Source organism: Crocodylus porosus, unplaced genomic scaffold (genome assembly GCF_001723895.1).
Source record: "Crocodylus porosus isolate Cpor-Errol unplaced genomic scaffold, CroPor_comp1, whole genome shotgun sequence".
Lineage (NCBI taxonomy): Eukaryota > Metazoa > Chordata > Crocodylia > Crocodylidae > Crocodylus > Crocodylus porosus.
In genome coordinates, this window is record NW_017728906.1 from 153,340,449 (window position 1) to 153,352,906 (window position 12,458).

Genomic DNA, 12,458 nt, shown 5'->3' on the forward strand with positions numbered 1-12,458 from the left:
ATCTTAGGTTGGAGGAACTCGTGTGGAAATCAGAAGTGACATAACAACATGTGGGAAAGATTCTTTTGAAAAGCAGTCTGGAAGAAGAGTATGGTGTTTGTAACAACTCTTGGAAAGGTTTTCTGGAAGAAGAATAGCCATCACTATTTTTCTTCATGACCCCTACCTCTAAGTGCAACCTGTCTGGCAACAGGCTGCTCTTCTGTCCAACTTTTCCCTGCTCCTCCTTCTAGTCCATCTAGTTCAAAATAAACAACAAAATGTAAAGAGAAGCTCCTTCTTTAAAAAATAATTTCTGGAGTATGATGATTAAAATGTGCAGTTTTAATCTCAATTTGCATCAACAAAAAAGAAGGTATTCCCTTTTTTCCAGTAGAACTTTTACTTGCGTTTTGTTTTATATATCTTTATTCATTCTGTTATACTTTGATTGCATATGAAGTTAATGCATGTATAATTTTTATTTACAGATCACAGACTACAAAAAGAAAACACTACATGGTCCTGCAGATTACTCTGTTGCTGTATTTTGTACTGCTTGCTCTACCACTATCTGCAGCAAGTGAAGGTGCTTCATTGTTATCAGTGCATTTATCCTGGCTTCTAATCTTGCCTAATGCATTCACTTCAGGTATGTGTAGCTTAGCTGATCCTACTGGGAAATATTCTGTCCCCAAAATACATTTAACTCCCCTTAAGTCACATCAGCCTAACAAGTATTTTCTTCTTATTTGATAAAGTACCTGAGCAAGTCTGATTCCTAAATAAAAACATGAGTGATTCTTTTTACTCTTTGTAGCTAAGAATAACAGACAGGATTTTTGTTATGGTGGGTAAACGCAGTTAGTAATGAAATTTATGTACAATTTCTATGCTCTGATAAAATAATCCTTAGATGAAATTGGTTAGTAATTCCCTCCAAAAAATCTAGTTTAGATTTCTGTTCAAGATTTCTGAGGTTTTTCATTTTTCTTCACATACATACTACAGGTTTCCCTCGCTTTATGATGCACGTGTTCCTGGAAAACGGTGCATAACTTGAATTCACGTAAAGGGAACCCACTTTACAATGTAACAAATAGGGATACCTTCCAAGACCTCGACTGTACTGACCCCCAGACCCATTTCTACCACTTTTACAAGACAATGTTGGTACTCACCAGCAGGAGACAGTATACACAAACACAGGGTGGTGGTGAATGTTACCATAATGGGGAAGGCAACTACAGAAACATGTGTCACAGACAATGAGCGAGGAGCACAGATCTACACGGGAGACTATATTTTGGTGTGCATCACTCCCACAATGCATTGACAAACCAGCTGACAGTGTGCTTCCACCATACTGATTGCATAAGAGTGAATTTACCTCATATAACGAATTTTTGGTATAAAAAGGTCATTGCATAAGAGCAAATTCACACATACAGAACCTGCAGAAAATGAGGTAAATCTGTACATTAAAAATATGTATAGTTATCAATGCCCATGCTCTTGTTTCTACCCAGAATCACACATTTTCATTGATCCTATATGCTTGAGTTCAAGTATGAAAGAAAGGGACATGAGAGAATAAGAGCAGGACTATTAAAAAGATTAGCATTATTGCCTAAATTGTCTATTCAGAGTATAGATTAGCATACCTACTTACACTTTTTAGGTAGCAAAATTTATTTTGGAGGGAAAACGATAATATTTTTGAATCGTGTTTTTTACTGTGAGAAATAGTAAAAACATACCTGCTTATGATCTTATATTCTAAAGATAAAAGCAGTCATTATAGTAGGTGTTTTAACTAAAATGTATGATGTAGAATATTTGTTCTTAAGTTTGGTCCATGATGGCAGAAACTGTGGACATTCAACTTTCCCTTGTATTTACTGCAAGTTTAGCTATTTTTCAACTGGAGGAAATGTCTTCATCCAGTTGAGAGCTAGTATAGGAAAAGGTATCTCTGGGAATGGCCCACTGAAAATTAAAATGTTTGTAATCAAAAGCTGCTTAGGGAAATATAGTCAATTTGATGTTTGGTTTTGGAAGTCTGTATTTGCCAGCAATAGCTGAGTGCACATTTTAACCTTGTTTCCTATAAATTAAATACACTGCATGTTGAAATTTCTACTGGATCCTGGGACAAGGATGATAGTCACATATTTACCCTAGTAGTACACTTTTATGTTAATAAATGCAAAGAGAAAAGAGAAACAGTGATGCTCAGCTAAGCTTTTGCAGGAATATATATGACAACGTAGAAAATAGAACTGATACTTTTATAAAAGAAATGAATATAACATTTTAATAAGATTTCTTAAAAACAAAGTGCATGAGTACTCATGGAAATGAAGAAGTAGTTGTAGTAGCTTAGAACAGGGGTGCTCAACCCCTGGGCTACTGGTCAGATTTGGCCTTTAGAGTTGTCATCCAGCCCACAGGGCTCCCCAATGGTCTTGAAACATGGCAGACAGGGATCAGTGGCAGTATTAATTGCTCTGTTTCTTCCAAATTTTCATACCTGTGGGGAGACCTGCAGGCTGGATAACATCCAGGGTGTGGCCAGATCCAAGCATGTAGGGTTGGTTCAACATGTGGGCAGATCTGGGTGTGCAGAGACAGTCTGGTGTGCACTTGGATTCCTGTACGCTGGCTTGCACTCATAGACTGACCCCATCTACCAGCTCTGCATGGGATCCATCCTGCGGATCAGCTCCATGCCACTGATCTGGCCCATGGGGGCAAAGTTTGGAATATCATTGTACTTGTGGCTTCAGGTGTCTCTTGAGTAATTCAGTTAAATTGTGAAATAATGAGTTGACCAAACTGAGAAACATTCAGGTGTTTTAAATATACTTCCTTTGCTACCTAAACCAATTTATCTAGAGGTGAAGTTACTGTATAGTTCTTTACTGTTCAGTTCTTAAGCTAACAGAACTTGCTCTTGAACATTTTTATTAATTTAAGAATATTTGCAATGAATATCTTATATATTTTTATTTGAAAATACAAACGAAAACTATATGTTAATATTATTCACTTTTTCTTCTTGAACAACTTCTAAAATATCTTTTCCTGTTGACTTTACTATCTAGAAAAAATATTTACTGAAGATTAGGCTAAGACTTTTTAGCATGATGATTCAATGTTGTTGTGCATTTTGGATTGTATTCCAGATCTCACTGAAGTTGAGACAGCTAGAGTGCTATGTTCAGTTATGTGGCTTGTTCTGTTAGAAAAAATAAATATGTATTTTGGGTAAATGTTTAAGCAGGCATAATAATGTACATGTACATTTGAACAATATGAAATTATGTAGATTGACAATAGTGTATAATATGAAGCAAAGGGGTAGAATTCAGAAAATGTTACTTCAGACTGTTCTCCCATTCTAACAGCAAGGCCTAATAATATCTTGAAGTGATAAATGCACTACATGAGATGGTTAAAATTAGACTAGGACACACACTAGAAAATAAATTTTAGAAAATAGTTCTGCACTGGGGAGTATGATAGATGGGTAAATGTTGCTGTAGCAGAGTTGAAGTGTTGTAGTTGTGATGGTCCAAGAAATAGGCAAGAAGCAAGGCTTTTCTGGTGATATTTTTCATTGGACCATGTCACTGTAACACACATGATTCTGTTTGCTGAAATAAAGTTTTTTTTTCTCACCAGCCTATTTGAGAAATAATGAAACCAATGAACTTCAGAATTTAACATGCATTGGGTGTGTCTGCATGTGCAGTTAATGCTATTTGACTTTATTATGCAGTAAATTTACTATCTGTGCTTACAGGTAGTAAATTTACTGTGCAGTAGACTCATTTACTGTGTGCTAAGTGTAGACATGGTCAGTCTTTCATGAGATTGAATCTATATGGAGATTTGAATTCACCATACAGATAATAAAATGGGGATATACAGAAATAAAGAAAAATATACAACTCTCTGTTCCCAATAACTTATTTTAATGCAATTTAGATTTTGTTATTTATTTACCCAGAACAGATAAGTTTGTGTGTAATATAGATGATTTCAGTTTTTGAACCCAACATATGGGTTATCCGTTTTTCCAGCTGGCTTGCCCAAAGCACAGTGTTTTCAAGTATATGCACAATTTTTGTACAACAAATCAGTGCTCATTTGGAATATACTGAGCTCATTTTAGCAGGATCCTTTAAGCAAGGTCTATATCTTAAGTGTCTTTGAGTTCTCCAACTTGAGAACATAAGGGATAGAGTAGGTTCAACCACTGTTAGCTCCTTCTTATAACCTGTAGTAGCGAGATGGAACTCATATGTTATCTGACCACTTTATGCACTGCGTGATTTATTTAGCTATATAGATAAGAATATGGTAAGTGTACTCAGAGTAATTTCTCTCTTGTTATGCCCATTGTCAAAATACATATACATAGGAGATAACCCTCTATAGAAATTCTAGAATTATGGCAAAAGCTATGTCACTGGGATTTAATATTTATTCCCAATGTGATGTTTCAATGCCCATTAATGACAGGTACTCCAAGAACATACCTTGTCTTTGTCTGTACTAGATCTGTCACTCTTTCTTGAAGACTATCTTTTACTGTGAGGGAAGGAAGGCTGAAACTTTTCTGCGAAATAATGCAAACCTCCTTAGACTCCAATTAGAGAGCTACAACTAGGTTCCAGGGCACTGACTGAGTCAGGGTCTCTTAGTCAGGTGGGCGGCTCTAAACTCCTGGGTTTCTTTCATCTACCACAACATTGACATGAAAGTCTGCAAGAGCAGAAAGGAACATAACTACAAAGATGAGACCAGTGACAGGTCCTTTAACCGTGGCAAGGGGCAAAAGGGCCGTCAGCTATATAACTTGTTCTCTATATGTATATTTAAAGGCCATAAACCTTTAGGAAGGGTTCATTCTAATATCCTGATTCTACATATAGTACTCTCTTATTAGCAGGCCATGCCACTCTTGGTACCAGCCCCTTAAGTACTGATCATAGTACCAGTATCTTGATATTGAATTCCTCTGTGATTATGACCTTGGTATCATCTACTTCAGTTTTAATCACCTATGTGATAAAAAAATTATCTGCTACCTTGGTAGTGACTAATGTGGCACTGGAATCGTACACAGTGCTGCTGACATTCTTTTGTCTTTCCAATCTCTGTTCAGGAACACTTTTCATAAGCAGGGGATCCTGGTTTTCTCTGATAACAAAAATCCCCAATATTTGGTTTTAAAAAAGTATATGTATATATATTAGCAGTGTTTCATTTTCATCATAGAAAATGTAGATTTTAGGTTACTTTTTTTTAAATCCAAAATTGGGGATTTTTTTTTTTTATTACAGAATACCAGGATCCTTGTTCTTAAGAAACCAAAACAAGAGGCAGGGTTCCCTATTATGTTGATAGTGCAGAATGACAGCCCCTTAAAGTTCTGCAGTAGGACTTTTATTTCTACTACTTTCTGAAAGAAAAAGAGGCTTGAAAGCCCATCTTTGATGATGGACATCCCAGCAGCTTCATCTGCTGTTTATACATTGAAAATGGAGGCTTTAGCTAAGCTGTGGGGAGTAGCAGATATGCTGGGGAGTAGGGCAAGGATTCAGAATGACCTAGACAAAATGGAGGATTGGGTCATGAGGTTCAACAGGACAAGTGCAAAGTCCTGTGCTCAGGACAGAATAATCCCATGAACCAGTATAGGCTTGGGGCTGACTGGATGGGCAGTAGCTCTGCAGAAAGAACCTGGAGGTGACAGTGGACAGTAAGCTGAATATGAGCCAACAGTGTGCTCTTGTTACCAAGAAGGCTAACTGCATACTGGGCTGCATCAGTAAGATTGTTGCCAGCAGGTCAAGGGAAGTGATTCTTTCCCTCTGTTCATCACTGGTGAGGTCACATCTGGACTACTGTGTTCAGTTTTGGGCCTCCCATTAAAGAAAGGATGTGGACAAATTGGAGAGAGTCCAGTGGAGGGCATTGAAAATGGTGAAGGGGCTGGGGTACATAATTTATGAGGACAGGCTGGGGGAACTGAGCTTATTTAGTCTAGAGAAGAGGAGACTGAAAGGGGATTTAATAGCAGCCTTCAACTATGTGAAGGGGTTTTAAAAGAGGATGGAGTTAGACTGTTCTAAGTAGTGGCAGATGACAGAACAAGGAACAACAGTCTCAAGTTGCAGCAAGGGAAGTTTATGTTAGATATTAGGAAGTTTTTTCTCACTAGGACGGTAGTAAAACATTGGAACAGATTACTCAGAGAGGTAGTGGACTGTCTATCCTTGGAGGTTTTTGAGACCTGGCTAGACAAAGCCTTGCCTGGGATGATCTAGTTGGGAATGGTTCTGCTTTGTGCAGGGGGTTGGACTAGATGACCTCTTGAGATCCCAGCACTAATTTTTTATGATTCTATGATTTAGCCTTCCTTCTAAGGCAAGGTGACAGGCTCTGTGGATGGCAGGGTGGAGCAGTGAATGTGATCCATCTTGATTTCAGCAAGCCTTTTCATTTACACTAGTAAGCTAAGGAATTATAGACTAGATTAGTGGCTCCCAACCTCGGGGCACAACCCAAATCAGGGTCGCGGAGGGTTCACCCCTCATTCCGCACTTCCTGCCTGTGAAGCTCGCCTGGCACACGATCCACTCGGCTCTCGCTGCTGCTGCCCCCTGTGATCCTGGCCTGCCCGGGCTCTGCTGGTGCTGCCGGGCATGAGTGAGTCGACAGCAAGGGCGGGGGTTGCGACCCTGATTTAGGGTTGTAGCAAAGAAAGGTTGGGAGCCACTGAACTAGATGAAAACACTTTAAGGTGGACTCAAAACTGGTTGGATCATTATGCTCAATAAATAGTTATCAGTGGCTCAATGTCTGTTTGGGAGGAGGTATTAAGTAGGGCCCTTTAGGGGGGCGGTCTGTCTGGGGCCTGATATCTTCACTAACAGTTTGGAGGATGGGACTGAATGCATTCTTAGCAAATTTTCTGATGACTCAGTGGAGTTTCAGAAAATCTGGAGGGTAGGGCTAAGATTCAGAATGACTTTGGTTGATTAAATTGGAAAAAAGGGTTAAAAAATCTATCAGATGATATTCAACAAGAACAAATGCGAAGTCCTGCATTTGTGACAGAACACTCACATACACAGATACAGACTGGGGAAGGACTGGCTAGGCTGCAGTACTGCAGAAAAGGACCTTGAGGTCACAGTAGACCACAAGCTGAATATGACCAACAGGGTCCTCTTGTTGCAAAAAAGGTAATAGCATACTGGGTTGTATTAACAGGAATGTCACTTGCAAATCAAGTCTATTCAGCACTGGTGAGGTCACAGCTGGAGTACCGCATCCACTTTTGTGCTCCACACTTCAAGTAAGATATAGACAAATTAAAAAGAGTCCAATGGAGAGTAACAAAAATGATTAGAGGCCTGGGAAATATGACTTAAGAAGGAAGGTGGTGAGAACTAGGATTGTTTAGTTTGGAGAAGGGAAGACTGAGGGAGGATTTGATAACACTCATCAAGTACCTGCAGGTGGTTGTACGGAGGATGGAGATAGACTGTTCTCTATGGTGCAGAGGATAGGACAAGGAGCCATGTTATTAAATTGCAGCAAGAAAATTTAGGTTGGTGTTAGAACTTTCTCACTATGAGGGTGGTTAAGCACTGGAACAGGCTATCCGTAGAGGTTACAGAATTTCCATCTTTGAAAGTTTTAAGACATGATAGAGATTCCCTTGACTGGATAGTTTAGAGGGACAATCCTGCTTTGAGCAGGGGGTTGGATTAGATGGCCTCCTGACGTCCTTTCTAACCCTTTGTTAACTCCTGAGATCTACTAAAACAAAGGTTTAGAAAACTGTCTGAATAAAGTGATCTCAAGAGTTAACAAATGTTCACAATAATTTTGACTTCAAGTATAAAGCTCATATGACTACACTTAAATTTTAGATTGGCAAGACCTTACCTCCCAAAAAAGAGATTCCAGGCAATAAGAAAATTCATTAACAATTTCAGACCTACCCAGGAATATCAGTTCAAAATGTCTTAGATTTTAGGACTCATGCTTTCATGTATTTCTGTGATTAAAACATGCCAGATTTTACCTATACTTTGTACAAGATAGCTGAAATGAATGTGTTCACTTAGCAGATGCTGTATAAACAGAATGGTTATGGTATCACAAAAAGTCCTTTCCTAGGTAAACTGGTGGAAAAGATACTCCCCATCTCTCCCTACCAGGCAGGTAGGGCCTGGGATCCATTTAAGATTCTAATTTCTCTGGAAACATCCTAAAGCTCGGGACTGCCTGCTTGGAATACAAGGCATTCTTTGGGGGTCCCCAGTCCCAGTGCTAACAGACAGGGTAAGTTATGCATTCTGTCAGCAGGCATGAGAGTGAGATCATTCTCAGTGTGTCATGAAACCATATGCTTACATGGCCCACAAGTTAACCTATTTACAGAAGCCCAGAAAAAAAGAGTCAGACAGAAAGTGTGTATGTGGCGGAGGGGAGGGGCGGGCGCAAACCCAAACACCCTGATAAATGTCTTTCATATCCAGTGTATTCTGGAGTTAGTGTATGCCTTTTTGCTGATCCCCATGCAACCGTGGGGCCTGAGGAAACTGAGACAAGGCAAGATAAATAATTATGATAACCCCAGTGTGGACAAGGAAGTGTAGTTTTTTGCCTTTAATGAACCTGTCAAAGCAGCCACCATTAGTTTACTTGCTTACTTCAACAGTCTCCCATAATAGTGGTCAGATCATATATATATATAGACCCTAATGTCATTACTTTTGACATCTAGGTGTTGCCTGCATGATCCCCTGAAAAAAAGTTGTTCAGCTGCCTATTTTAAAATCTAAATGGAAGAGGTTTTTTTTGCAGGGGATCTACCTTAACATAATTGCTTCCAACTGTATTGAACTATTTACTAACCCTAAAAAAGCTAGACTCTCCATCAGACCCATAAGAGTCCATCTATCAGCGATAATTTGTATAATATCCCCCATATAGGGCTGCTATTATGTTTCCCACTTTGTTCCCAAGATTTTTTAAGGGAACCCGTCTACCTAGCCATTTTATAGCTTATTATACTAATATTCTTGCACCTTCTGTTGTATGTTTGAGGATATTCCTATATCTTAAATTTAAGGAGCTATGTAGAATTTAATCTACATATTTACAAGATACTGATTTTCAGTGGTGACTACAAGGCCTGATTCTAGTATTCTGTGTTGAACTGTTCTGTGCTTATTAAGCAGAACTCTTATTATCTACCTCCAACCAATTAGACAACTGATTCCTAGCCACCAAGAATGGAACATTTAGATAAACATTGAAAAAAAAGAAAGATCAGTTACTTTACAGTAACTGTGGTTCTTCAAGATTTATGGGCTGCATGGATTCCATATCTACACTCCTTTCCCATGCTACTACAAGAGCTGTTCCTCTGGGAGTTTGTATTGGTGAATAAATTGAGGCATGGTTTGGCCTTTTTGGTCCTTTATAATCTTGGGTGGAGAGTTCTGTGGCATTTAAATTACAAGGATGGCCTTGATAGATACTCCTGGCCAAAAAAGCCCAACCTCATGAAAATGTGGCATATGCAGGATCCATGCAGGCAACACAACTTGAAGAACCAGTTTCACAGTTTCATAGTTAGTAGGGTCGGAAGGGACTTGAGCAGATCATCAAGTCTGACCCCCTGCCATGGCAGGAAAGAGTTACGATATTCTTTCTAGTGCTGGCTGTACTTTTAACCACTAAGCTGTGTGTATAACAGCTTTTTGTACTTTTTTGTTGTATCAAGTGTATTATGTATTATGAAGCTTTAATTTCAGATTCATTTAGTATCTGTACACATTGGGATAAATGTTAATGGGCACAATTTTCTCTTTTGTCTTTGGAAGTTACATTTATTAATTAGCTTGATAGCATTTTTGTTTCAGAAGTGAAAGGTTATAAGAGATTTCAAATTATCAATATAGTACTTTGTAATTATGAATTATGTAACTACATATTAAGAAATTGCAAAAAATACATTCAGGTTTTGTTATGTTCCCTTTTAGTGGTTTTATATTTTTGGTACTAAATCCCAGGTTTGGGATCTGCGTTCTTTTATGCAATGAACAAGTTGTGTCCCGTTTTGAAAAACATAGCAGAGACCTGCTGGAAAACAGGGTATTTTACATGACTTGTAAATCTCCCAGCATGACTTCCATTTTGAATTGTTTTTAATGAAATGTTTGGGGTTTTTTAACAATTTTTATATTCAATGAAATTATGAAATTTCTATTCTTCATCCTCCAACTGGAATTACTTTTTCACAATATTGTAATTTCCTATGCAATAGAAATTCTGACTTTCAACCAGTTCTGCTCATGTCCTCTTAAAACAAAAACTTCAAGGAAGTGCTAGGAAATTAAAACTAACCAAAGCTGCCCTGGCAGACTTTCCTCAAGGTTTGGTTTGGGGAATGAAATAGGTGAGTGAGTCTGAACAGAATTATTCCTACTGTAGAAAAGAAAGCCAGTCTAGCCCTATACCCAGTTGGGCCCCAATATTCAAAGTCCTATTAACTGTCAAGTCACATGAAAAGTCCCAGACCTGCAAAGTTTATTTCCACAGGTCTGCAGTACAGAGGTGTAGAGGTGCTTGACTCTCCAGCATCCATGCAGAAAAGGTGCTGATCCCTCTATATATAGATCTAAGGGGAAAATTTCCCTTTATAATTATTTTATTATATTGTGAAGATTTACAACTTTTCTAATGTATGTTTCAAAGAAAATAAAATGTAAAATAACTTCAAAGTTACATGAGAAAGTAAAAATTCTGTTTTTCCATTAGCTGTTTTAATGCTTGCCCAGGTTCTCATCATTTCACGTCTCAATTACTACTAACTTATTAACAAATGTAGCCCTGCCCTACTCATATCTATCCAAAATACTACTGCAAAGGTCCATTTAACTAGTGTGTCACTTCAACCATTTTCTCTCCTACCTTACATTTCTCCACTAGCCCTTTTGTGTCACTTAATAAGCTACTTTTCTTCACTTTCAGGGCCTTTCACTTCTATGGGCTATCCCATACTTCTCACCTGTCATTTAATATTAAGAGATTGACTTCCTCATCTAATTGGCCCATGATGCCTGCCTGCCTGCCTCAAATCACCAATTGTTAAGATTTTCAAAAAAGCTTGCTTATGTTTATTTTTATTTTTATACTGCCACTAATGTGAGAGGAGCTGTCTGTTAATATCAGCAAAGATACTTTCATTTTCTTGTTTACATGCCACCTTAACACTCTCCTTTGTCATGATCCCTACAAAAAAGCTTGACCATCAGTGGGGTTGGGCTACTGGTGTGCTGAGACTGTTTCATCTTCTGCTAACCCAGTATCATCCCATTGTCTTTTTGTAGTTGCCTGTCTGTCGGTGTCTGTCTCTTGTCCTTTAAATTGTAAGTATTTTGAGCCATGATCTGTCTTTTTCCTTTTTCTTGATTCCACCCCAAGCACACTAAGTCTTGATCTAGAGTATAATAACAGTAAGAACAACAACAATAAGAATAAATTCTGAGCTCCAGGAAAATTCTGTGATTCTTACCCACATTGGTATAAAAACAGTCAGTCTATGTGGAGACTACTAGATTATGCCTACTTAAGCTCTGGGAGGCAATTCTTCTGCAAAGGTCAGAAGTCAAGATTCCCTCTTTAAGGGGAGTTGGAACTGTATCATCTTCCCTATCTTTTACCTCTTTTTCTGTTTTCAGCTGGTGCTTTTCATTCATCTTTTGAGCTCTAGTTCTTCCTGATTCTTTCAGAAACTTATTACTGACATTAAACCTTTGACCAGTTCTCTTTTTGATAAGTCCCTTTGATTTTAATCAATTCTCCCTGCCTCTTGATCTGATTCTTTCAGTCCTGAGTCCAAACAGAACAAAAAAATGAGTATTGAAAGCAATTCAGAAACACTGGTAAACAATTAGTTAGGAAAAGAGTTTTCTGTTATCTATAAAGACCTTGCTTAACACAGAACAAAGACCTTAGAACCTTGACAGGGTCTTCCTTCAAAAGGATGCTGCAAGTTAACAGATTCAGAAATATGCTTCCTATGAAAAAATACAACCTCAACCATCTGGCAACTTTTGCCAACTCATTATTCTCAAGCTATCATGCAGATACTGTTCTATGGGCAATATTATATGTATGATAGTTACAAACTTTCTTTTTGACAATTTGATTAACAAAAGGTAACAAGAGGTAGCCTTCTATATCAAATCATGTTCTACACCACCACCTGAATATGTTTGATGTGGTATATTTAGAATGATGTAGCCATGGTGTTACCCAAAATATGCAAGGCAAGTATTTTTGTAAGCAGTATTTTTCATTGGCTCAACAGCATGATTGGAATAGACTTATATAGTTTGAATTAGACTTTTGAATGCAGTGTATTCTTCAAGTCTGAG

At 38.1% G+C, this 12,458-nt stretch overlaps 2 long non-coding RNA genes across 3 annotated transcripts in view; one reads left to right on the plus strand and one right to left on the minus strand.

Moving 5' to 3' along the window:
* Positions 1 to 12,458, minus strand: part of LOC109306544 — a 90,720-nt gene that overhangs the window by 65,677 nt on the left and 12,585 nt on the right. The gene's annotated exons all lie outside the window — the stretch shown is intronic.
* LOC109306543 overlaps positions 1 to 12,458 on the plus strand; it is a 66,801-nt gene that overhangs the window by 36,058 nt on the left and 18,285 nt on the right. Inside the window, exon 4 of the long non-coding RNA XR_002100032.1 lies at positions 471 to 631. This is a non-coding gene — a long non-coding RNA (uncharacterized LOC109306543). The remainder of the gene's footprint in view (positions 1 to 470; positions 632 to 12,458) is intronic.